The sequence below is a fragment of the Copadichromis virginalis genome, linkage group LG16 (genome assembly GCF_057382275.1).
Source record: "Copadichromis virginalis isolate Kocher_CV1m ecotype Utaka linkage group LG16, C_Virginalis_male_GT1.1, whole genome shotgun sequence".
In the NCBI taxonomy this organism is placed as follows: Eukaryota; Metazoa; Chordata; class Actinopteri; order Cichliformes; family Cichlidae; genus Copadichromis; species Copadichromis virginalis.
In genome coordinates, this window is record NC_140633.1 from 8,188,384 (window position 1) to 8,199,609 (window position 11,226).

Sequence of the window (11,226 nt, forward strand, 5' to 3'; positions counted from 1 at the left end):
TTGCATCTTTGATATTAGATCCAAGGCTACATGTGTCAAACATAACATCAGGCCTTGTTTGTTTGGCAACCCACAAAATCTGTCCTATTTTTGACCTGAGTATCTCACGTTCTGTTTCACTTAAGGAAGCCTCCCTCTGTACAGCCCGTGCTGCTTGTAACTGAACCGGTTGTAGGTTGTCAATGTAAAGTTGTTGATGCACCTCTATTACATCATTAACTGTACAAATGTCCATACCAACATAAGAAAAGCTGTCATGTTCTTCACGGCCCACAAGGAAGGTAGATTTCAGTACAGGAATGATATGAGTTGCAAAGTGACTTGAACCAGCCCAAAGGAAATCATCAACGTGACATGCAAGCACTCCTGTAACCTCAGATTGTTCATTCTGCCAATAGAACACTGCAGGATCAACCTGTGATATTTTACCACCAGTTTTGAGCATAATGTCTTTGACCTTATTGTACCAATAAAGTGAAGCATCTGCAAGTCCATAAACACACTTTTTCAGTTTCCATAGAACATTGTCCTTGCCAGCTTCAGGTGGGGGACGAAGATAGATGCCTCTTGACAGTTCCATTCCCTGCAAGAAGGCAGATTTAATGTCCATTGAATTTACTCTCCACTTGTTTTGACATATCACAGCTAGCACCAGTCTGAGGGACTCAGACACACATGTTGGAGAGTCTTTCTGTAGTTCTTTAGTATTTACCTCTTCAAACCCCCGTGCCACAAGTCGAGCCTTTGGGACAACACCATTAGTAGTTTCTTTGAGTGTACAGACCCATCTAGTAGACACACATTTTTGACCCAGGTCTTTCACTTCATCAAACACACCATTACTTTGCCAGCTCTCAATCTCCTGCTGCTTAGCAGAATCAAAGGAAATATCTTTTGTTATGAGTACATCTGCATCTCTGTTTTCACCTTCACTACCATCATGCTCAAGATATTGCACATTGTACCAGTTTTTGTATTGCCCTTTTGCTTTTCCCGCTCTGCCTAGCACTCTGGCTGTGTGTTGAACACCGTTGTCGCTGTTGGTAAAAGCAATCAGCTGTCCTGATCTTAATTTTACATTTGCAGAGACGTGATCAGTGGGTGTAGAGGGCTCATTTGCAGTTTGTGTGACAGACATGTTTTCTGTAGTGTTGGTTTCTCTGTCAATAGTGATGTCTTCTTCCTCACTAATACTCTGTTCACCATCGGGTGTGTCAGTGTCATCATTTTCAACTGCGTCTTTGTTGTCATCATCAGTAGTACTGTGTGGTATTTGTTTATCTCCAGTCTGTGAATCCACTTTAGTCAATCTTGACTGGTGTACTCTTACAAGAGTCCCCCCATGTCTTACAAATACAACAGTTCCATCCTGCCCAATAACTACACCTGGACCCTTCCACTCTGTACAGTCGACTCGTTTGTAGTATACTTTATCTCCTGCCTCATATTTGTCATCTGTAGGCCTAAGTTGTTTGCGTAGTGCTCTCCTGATCCTTTCTGAACACTCTGCCTCAGTAAATGCTTTCCTGGAAGCATGTAATGCTGAGATATGTTCAGCTACTCTTGCACTTACAGTTGTGCCCTCTAAGGCAGGTGGCTTATCCATCAACACAGAAGGAAGGTTGGGGTTTTGGCCAAACACAAGTTGATGTGGACTATAACCATGTACATTAAGCATACTGTTTTTGGCCATAAGGGCCCAGTCTAGCGCAGTGTGCCAGTCACATCCACGTTCCTTTTTTACCTTCAGGAGGATTTCTGTAAGTGTCATGTTATGTCTCTCCAGTAGTCCGTTGCTCCAGGGACTATACCCCGCCGTTGTTTTTACCTCAATGTTGAAGTTTTCAGCCATGTCCCGAATGTCTGTGTTGTTGAACTCTCCGCCGTTGTCTGTGTAGAGCCGTCTGGGGGCACCGTGAATGCTTATCCAGGTGTGAATGAAGGAGTTGATGATCTCTGCAGCTTTCTTTGTCTTTACGATGCTGCCGGCACTGAAGCGTGTGAAGTGGTCGATGATGTGAAGGTACCACACATTGGGCTCCAGCTCATGTAGATCCATCGCTACTGTCTCATTATACTCAGAAGCCAGGGGTAGACCAACAGCAGGTCTCGGCTTGGTTTTGCAATATTTCTGACAAATGTCACAGTCATGAACTATCTCTTGTAGAATAACTGCACATTGTTTATCTGTATTGCCAGAGCTTTGGATGAGCCTCAATAACCTCTCTGCAGATGCATGACCAAACTGCTTATGAAGTTTCACAAGGACTTTCTGTTTCTCTTTTGTAGACATTTCAGCAGTTACCATGAGAACTTCATTTTCATTGCAACTTTCTGTAGTATTTTCATCTCTAATGTCCACGCAATAGTGTCCCGAACTAGTGAGCTCTAGAGGAACAGGCTGCTTGAACATGACAACACTGTCATTCTCCATGTCTAGAACAGTCCCTGCTTTCTTGAGAGACGTTTTGCTCAGTAGTAGTGGAATGTCAACAGGAACTACTTCACTTTCAATGTCACATTTTGTTTGTCCAATTTTGGCTGGAAGTTTCACTTTTCTGCTGGAATACACTACAATACCATCCCCAAAGCGAAATGGTCTGGAGCTGGGGGTTTCTGATTGCAACAGCTTGTTTACTTGGCCTTGGCTGAGGTCACGCATGTAACTATCTAGCCACTTCTGACCACAAACTGTACGTGTACATGCAGTATCAATAATGGTTGACCCCAGTGCCTCAGTCAGGAAAATTTCAGCGTCTGTCATTGAGGCTTTAGTGTACAAAGTAATGTTACACTCCTCCACTTTTTCATCCGGTTATAACGCTGTTCAAAGTCTATAATGTAGTCTGCCATGGACACGCTGTGGTTCTTTGCAATGGAGTCAAAACACGAGTAGGCTTCATAAGCGCGGTCTTTCTCTTCTCTCTGAAACACCGCGTCAAGTTTTGCAAGCAGTATTTCCATACCGTCATCTTTGTCCAAATCTTCTGCGGGTATCTCCATGGCCGTTTCTCTGGCTCTTCCCTCGAGGCCCAGCACCACCGCGAGTGCCTGTTTCTTTTTATCCAGCTCCGTAACTCGTCTCCAGATGTTGACTTCATTCTTCCAGCATTCGTATGGCCTGGCTTCATCAAGCTTTGGTGGTACTTTGTAATTGGAAACCATCCTCTGCTACCAATGTTAACTCAAAAGACACGACGTCGTACTCTCATTCACAGCGCTTTATTCATTCCGCCATTTTTCATACGGACAACAACAACAACCCTTCGCGGGCAACAGTACTCTCGCGATAAAACAGAAAATAACAAGTTAACACAATATATTTACAATAAGCAGACCTCAGTGCAAGAAAGAGTCTTTCCACCAATGAAAAAGCACAAAGGCCAACTTTGAAATTAAAAGGTGTAAAAACAAGTACAAGATATTTGCAATAAGCAGACCTCGGTTCAAGAAAGAGTCTTTCCAACACTGAAAAAGCACAAAGGCCAACTTTGACATTAAAAGGTGTAAAAACAAGTACAAGATATTTGCAATAAGCAGACCTCAGTGCAAGAAAGAGTCTTTCCAACACTGATAAGCACAGAGGCCAACTTTGACATTAAAAGGTGTTCAAACAAGTACAAGATATTTACAATAAGCAGACCTCAGTGCAAGAAAGTGTCTTTCCAACACTGATAAGCACAGAGGCCAACTTTGACATTAAAAGGTGTAAAAACAAGTACAAGATATTTACAATAAGCAGACCTCAGTGCAAGAAAGCAAGGTGGGGAGGGGGTACTCACCTTCCACTTCACTGACACGCATCAGCATCCAGTTCTTCATGAGAAGAGGGGGAGGATGAGAGGGCGATGTACTCACCTTTACTGACACGCACGGTATCAGTGTCCCACGCTTCATCAGAAGAGATGGCGCTCAGGAGACTGTCATCAAGGATCCTGATGACTTCAGAAAGGTCTCGTTCTTGGGACGTTCAACAATGTAGTCAAGACAGCCTGTAAGGAAACAAAGTTTAAAATAACAGTAGGAATGTAGTAAGCACCCAGTGCTAAAGCTACAGGCTACATTCATATCAGACTGAATGACACTTTACTTGTTCATGTGAGAAGAAAACAAGATTTCAACTATGTCCACAATCATTAAGTGAAGCATCCAAATCTCTGCCAAGGCAGCTCACTCTGTGCACACTACACTTTTAAGGTAACAGTATTGTATTTTGTATACATTCATTTTGTTTATTTGTTCTTTTTAAACCTTTATGCAAACACTACGTTGGACTAGGTCATGGATAATAGGTACTGATTTGTAAAGAACTGGACATGAATAGCATACTGCAGAAAATCCATAAATAATTTAGCAGCTCATTCTCATATTTTTTTTAATTCTTTCATTAACGATGTAAAATATAACGAAACATTTAATCTCCCCATGTACCAATTCCATGTCCTAAATATTGCTAATGCAAAAAAGGCAGTAGAACTCCACACACAATTTTAAAAATAAAACACATTTTTGTAACAGTTTGACTTTATGATTATTTTTGACTATGATTGATGTTTTAATATTCTTTTTTATATTATTTCATTTTATTTTATTTATCATCGCATATGTAGCTGGGGAAAAGTTATAGTTTATTCAAATGAAGCCTTTGAGAAGAAAATGATGTCAGGACCTACAGGGGACCTGGTGTGTTTACTCCTATATGTCCTAACATTGTGAGGAGATGCTGTTACCATAGAAACCGATATACACATATACTTATGTATATTTGGGGAGGGGGGCATTTTACGAATTTTAAGCTAATTTTAACCATTTCATTGGAAAAAAGTGTCAAATTTGAAGGCTTCAAATCAAAGTAAAACCTTTTTTCACATTCATACACCAGTCGGTAATAAATTCTACACCTCTCCTGGAAAATTTAAAGCATAAAAGCGATTTGCCAGGAAAAGTCTTAGAACACACTTATTTTGATCACATTAAAACGTGATATTCACACTGGAACCTGTAAAATTACTATAGTCATCTAGTGATTCTTGAAATAATTGAAGAAATTTTGAAATGTACCTGGTGGCTGTCGACGAGTCGGGGTCCACGATCTTCAAGCTTTGCTGTTATGATGAAACACAAGTACAAAAGATCCAAAGATGCAGTAGTTGTTGTCGCTTTGTAGTAAAATCCGCTTTCTGTAGAAATATTCTCCAAAAGTTATCTTTCCACAAGCTGAGCTTGGAGCAGGTCAAGACAAATCCAAGAGCAAGTGTAAAGGAACAGCTGGAACCTTGCGCAGCATTCATATACCAACAGCCTGCGTGGTTACGGTTGCTAACGTGCGTGTGCACGTGATATAACTATATGAACTGAGCCCATCAGTGTAATTTACAGTAAAGTTATGGTCATTTATAGTTACTGCCTTTGTCACCCTTTATGTGGGATGTCTAATAACCATGTAGGTATATTCAGAAATAAACACAGATATTAGAAAGCAGTAAGTCAGTACCTGAGATGTTTGTTTCAGTGAATAACATTAGCATAGCTCATGCTAATATTACAGCTTCACATTTTTCTTTTCAAAGGTAACAAAAACTTTGCGTTCTCGCTACTTACCATGCTGTAATACAGGTATATGCTAGCAATGACAACATTTAACAGATGTTTTTTAAATGCTAGCCGTGCTAATTAGCCTTAGGATCGCTTGAGGTCTTGTTTCCAGCTCTAGTTGTCATAAGGGAACTTAGGCCTGTGCAAGCCTTTGGCACGAAAATGAGTCTCGTAAAGCTCACTATTAAACTGACAAAAAGCCTTAGAACCTAGAAACTATTATTCTTACAACTGTGCTGTGTTTATGTTATAACATATAGCAAGAACCTATAACGATAATTGACATTTGACCTCACTGTATGATTATAGCAGCTGTGTGTTATGTCATGGCATGTTTTTAAAATGCCACCTGAAATTTAGGAGGGGGGTTCTTGAGAGTTTTGTACTTTCATCTGATAACACGGCAAGGGATTGTGGTATAATTAGAATTAACACAGATTGTGTAGTCTTTAAATAGACGAGCATTTTTAAAAGCACACATATTATTTGAACACTTCCGTAACTTATTTTTAGTTTTGCTGCACATAAGTTGAATGCAATTAAATCTCATTACCTTTTATTATCCTTGAACTTATTTCATTACACGTAATATAAACACTGCTTATTTAGAAAATAATAATTAAAACACTCCTTGTAATGCGTTAAAATCAGCCCAACTTTTATTTTCAAATTTAAAGCATTTCAGCCAACATACTGGACACTGTTCTGCTGAACAACACACATATTTCCAATATTGTAGCTGGTGTTACTTAATAATTTATTATTTTATTTGTCACACACTTTAAAACTTTAATAACTTTTCAATGAAACAAAGTCTCAGATTTAATTATTCTGAAACTAAGTTTAAGCTTCCCATAACTTTTTATTGCAAGTTACATTACTAATATAATAAATATAAAATGTTTTTATTGTTCATCCACAAGTGCAGTCTCTGGCTCAAACAACACAGAAGCTTGGTATGTTCGTTTGTCAGTCGAGGCATTACTGCTTGAGTGCCTGTCATGAATTTAGCTCATCCAAATGCAATTGTCTGAAGAAAGTCTTTAACATTGTCCCAACTTCCCTTAAGTACAGTGGCAGTAGATGTGGGCTGGAGATGCAATGACCTTGAACCTGCAGGTGACCACACCATCTGTGATGGAGGGCTCATCTCTCCTGGTGTCCTGCAAGGAAACAACAATATTCTTTAGAACACCAAGTTATATTTGATCTACTTATTTCACTTATCTGTGGCCGGGTTGTGGGGGCAGCAGCCTAAGCAGAGAACTCCAGACCTCCTTTTCCACACCCACCTCCTCCAGCTTATCTAGGGGAACTCCATCATGTCTTGGGTCTGATTCAGGGCCTCCTCCTGGTGGGAGCTCGTCCAGTACACCTCACCTGGGAGACGTCCAGGAGGAATCCTTGTCAGATGCCAGAACCACTTTAACCTGCTCCTTTTGATGTGGATCTTTGAAAAATACAGAAAAAACCCAATAATCATATGATTTCTGATGAGCATGCGCTTTGACAACAGTGGGAAGGAAAAACTCCATTTTAAAAGAAAGAATCCTCCAGTAGCACCAGGCTGAGGAAGGGACAGCCATCTGCCACAACCTGTTGGGATGAGCAGAGGAAGACAGGACAAAAGATAAAACTGAAGGCTCTGCCTCCCATTCTACTTTTAACAGGGAGCCATAGTCTGTCCCCCAGTGCATGTAGCAGGCATGGAGGAAATCCAGGCCCCAGACACCCAGAGGCCCCCAGAATGTGAGAGCCCAAGGAGGACCATCGGAGTTGCAGCCATGCCACCCTCCTGGGAAGCGCTGAGGAGAGCCCCAGATTAGAGGTCACCCAGCAGCCACGGAGCAGAAGCCACAGGGGGCCCGTGATGTGGCTGTGGGCTCTGCCGGCAGACAGCTGTGGCAGAGTGACCTGAGCCACAGGCCCAGAGGCCAGAGGACTGAGAGCCCCCCACCCCCCGGAAGTGGCCTGACGGAGCCACGGGTGCCAGACCTCGCCAAGCAGTCACTGGGAGTGAGCCGGTACATACCTGAGCGCCCAGCCCCGGACACCAGAACCACCAACACACCGACGCCTGAGGGCATCAACTAACGGCAAGGAGTGTGGTGAATCGAGATAGGCCTCCATACCTTGGAGGGCCTGAGATGTTCCCAGAGACGTGGAGTGTAACCGACCTGACATACAGACACAGTCGAACAGGCGCACGCAGCCACCAACGGGCATTCCCACCCTCATGCACACATATTCATACTCCACAATCACCCAACGTGGAGACAGACACAAATGGACACTGTACACAGTCCTCTTTTAAGGAAGAAAAATCATTGCAGATTCATGCATTACTGACTTTGAAACAGTTACAACAACATATCTAATAAAATGGACATTCTCAGTCACCCACACATGAAGTCCTACCCCACCACCCTCGGGAAAAAACATACGTTACTTATGTTGTTTCTTTTTATGTGTTTTACAACTGTGAAAGATTCACTGACTCTTACTAAATGACCTCACACAGTGCCTAATTTCTAAAAAGGATTTCACACTAATAGAAACACATCGACGTCTCTTTTTCTCAGAGAGAAACATGTAAACCTGCACTCACACTGTATTCTTTTTGTTAAACCGTCACTGGCTCCTTCACTGGCCTCCTCATGTTTGGGTGACACTTAACAGCTAATTACTGAAATGTTCTCATTGCATGTTTGTATATCAACTAACGCACGGTTGGATCACCCAGAGAACTTTCTACTCACACGAAACATTTTTGCAAATGCATCCTGACGCTAATTTGACCTGCAGGCTTTCAATTGCTCCTCTGTTGTAAACCCCACAGTAGCTTTTTCAGGCCAAAAGAAGGTTTTGCACTAGCACAGAATCTGACCCTGAATATCACCATGATAGCTCTGACCACTTGATTTCTCGTTCTTAACTTTATCAAATGAAACACTCTGAAGATGACAGCTGAATTCCAATCAATTAAACTAACTCTGCATATTGTATTCCTGTCTTGGGATCAAAGTGCTGGAGAGGTGATCCGGTGAGTTCCTGCAGGACAACGTGATGTGAAAAATTCTTGTTTGGTTTGAACAACAAAACTGATGAGTTGCTGACTGTGAGCTGCAGCTAGTGTAAATCATGCTTTTGATGGATATTTCTCACTGACACACTTTTTGACCTCCTCTAATAACAAATGTTACCTGAGTTCAGTGTGCACTGCTTTCGTGTCAAGCAGATATGTGTCATATGTCATATGTGTTCTTGATTGAACCTCCTGCTCTGGTTGTTTCATGCAGGCTATACTTATGTTCTTGATCAAAACCGACCTCAAAAATAAATGATGTTTATCTTAAGATAGACACTCAGTGATGCTGCAATAGCAGGAACTGACCTTCAAACCCTCATCCTGCCCTGCACCAGTGGTCACAGTGGGAGATTGAAGTAGTTTAAGCAGTTTTGTCCTGTTGAAATCATCTTTAGTGAGCCCCTCTGATAAATATTTAGACTTTCACACATTTCAGGTTGTAGGAGTGGGCTGATTAAAGTGTCTACTTTCTTCACTTTACAAGCAGCTTAAATATTGTACAAGGACATTGCTCAAAATTTTATAACACATCTGTTCTGCTATCCCTCCTGTCAGCTAAGCACAGAAAGCTGAGGCTACAGTTCATATGGGTTTGGAAAATTGGGAAACAATGCTGAGTTTCAATTTCAATCTTGTTGTAACACAGATTATATTTTTCATGAATAGAGTCAGCCAGGACACAGCCTTCCCCTGCACCCATACCTACTCCTAATACCTAATACACAGAAGAGTAAACACAGTCAGTAAGCTTGTCACTTACGGAACTCATCAGGAATCAGAAGACTGCAAATCCTGTAAAAGAGTTAAAGATGCAGCGTTAAGAGCATATGAGCTGGCATTATGGTTAGTTTATTGAAATTTAATTTTACACTTTTTTATTTAACAAGCAGACCTCAGTGCAAGAAAGAGTCTTTCCAACACTGAAAAATCACAGAGACCAACTTTGACATTAAAAGGTGTAAAAACAAGTACAAGATAAAAATGTAGGAGACTCTCACCCACGCTTGACTGCAAAAGGTAGAGATAACTTAAACAACCAGAGGAGAAGTAGGGCAAGGTCGTAGCCTTGCTGGAGCTGAGTAAAGACGTTTAGCAGCTAATAGACAACAACCTATGAGTACGCTATGCAACGTGCCTACCGAATGCTTGTGTAACACTGTTGTTTAGACTAGAGTGGGAAAACTGTTAAGCACACACCGTCATTTCGAGATTGGCAGCAGAGTGCCATGCAGGACACATCCCCCTTTTGTAAGAAATAAAAGTGTAAAATAAAAGTGTAAAATGGTCTACTGAGTGGCTCAGTAGACCATGTGCTGTCTTCCATCAGATGCCTATGAGGAATTAAACGAAACACGAAGTGTTGATACTTAACAATATTTATGGCTGAATCTTATAGAATTCAACATCCCCATGTTGTGCAAATGTTTTTTGCAGCTGTTTGATTTAAGATTTTCAAGTTACTCACAAAATAAAAAACTATAATTTGTTTTGTTTGAGAATGCCAAATGCATGTAACAGTAAGCATTACATGCAATAAAGCGTTTTTCTACAACTTCATATAAATAGTTGTAACTTTTGATAGAAGACTCAGACACACATATTTATGGCTTTATCTTAAATAATTCAAAATCCACGTGTTGGGAAAACAGGTTTTGCAGCTGTTTGAGCTAAGATTTTCAAGTTATTCACAAGATGAAAACCTATACTTTGTTTCGGTCGAGAACTCCATTCAAATGCATGTAATAGTCAGAAACGCACTGTCTTGGCGAAATAAAGCCTTTTTGTACAACTTCATGAAGTTAACTGTACCTTTTGATCAAAAGACTCAGATATACGCATTCATGGTTTTATCTTATAGACTTCAATATCCCCGTGCTGAGCAAACAGGTTTTGCAGCTGTTTGAGCTAAGATGTTAAAGTTATTCACATAATGAAAAACTTTTTTTTGTGCGAGAAAAGCACTGGCCACGGTGTAATGTTGATGGAATCAGCCAGCAACACAGGCCCTGGTGAAATGTGAATGGTATCAGCGAGCAGCACAGGCCCTGGTGTGGTGAATATGGCCTCACAGAGACCAGTGGCCCTGGTGCAATGTGAATGTCCTCAGCCAGCAACACTGGCCCTTGTGTATTGTGGATGGCAACAGCCACCAACACAGGCCCTTGTGAAATGTAGTTGGCCTCAGCCAGTAGCACAGGCCCTGTTGTAATGTCTCATCTAACAACACTGGCCCTGGTGAAATATGGATGGTATTGGTCAGCACCACGCACCCTGGTGTAATGTGGATGGCCTTAGCTAACACCACTGGCCCTGGTGAAATGTGCATGATATCGGTCAGCACCACAGGCCCTAATTTGGATGGCATCAACAAGCAGCAGAGGCCCCGGTGGGGTGAAGATGGCCTCACAGGAAGCACTGTCCCTGGTGTAGTGCGGATGGTAGAAGCCGGCATCACAGGCCCTGTTGTAATGTGGATGGTATTAGCCAGAACCATAGAACCTGGTGTAATGCGGATGGCCTCAGCCAACAGCACAGGCCCTGGT

At 41.6% G+C, this 11,226-nt stretch overlaps 1 long non-coding RNA gene across 2 annotated transcripts; it reads right to left on the reverse strand.

Annotated features, from left to right (window-relative positions):
* Positions 1 to 6,232: 6,232 nt before the first annotated feature.
* On the reverse strand, positions 6,233 to 9,655 carry LOC146690189 (uncharacterized). Of its 2 annotated transcripts, XR_014915752.1 has the most exons (3): positions 9,444 to 9,655; positions 6,888 to 7,045; positions 6,233 to 6,758 (listed from the first exon to the last, which is right to left on the reverse strand). It is a non-coding gene; the product is annotated as an uncharacterized LOC146690189 (long non-coding RNA). The 2 variants fall into 2 exon arrangements; XR_014915751.1 differs by lacking the exon at positions 9,444 to 9,655 and having other exon boundaries at positions 6,888 to 9,432.
* Positions 9,656 to 11,226: the final 1,571 nt, after the last annotated feature.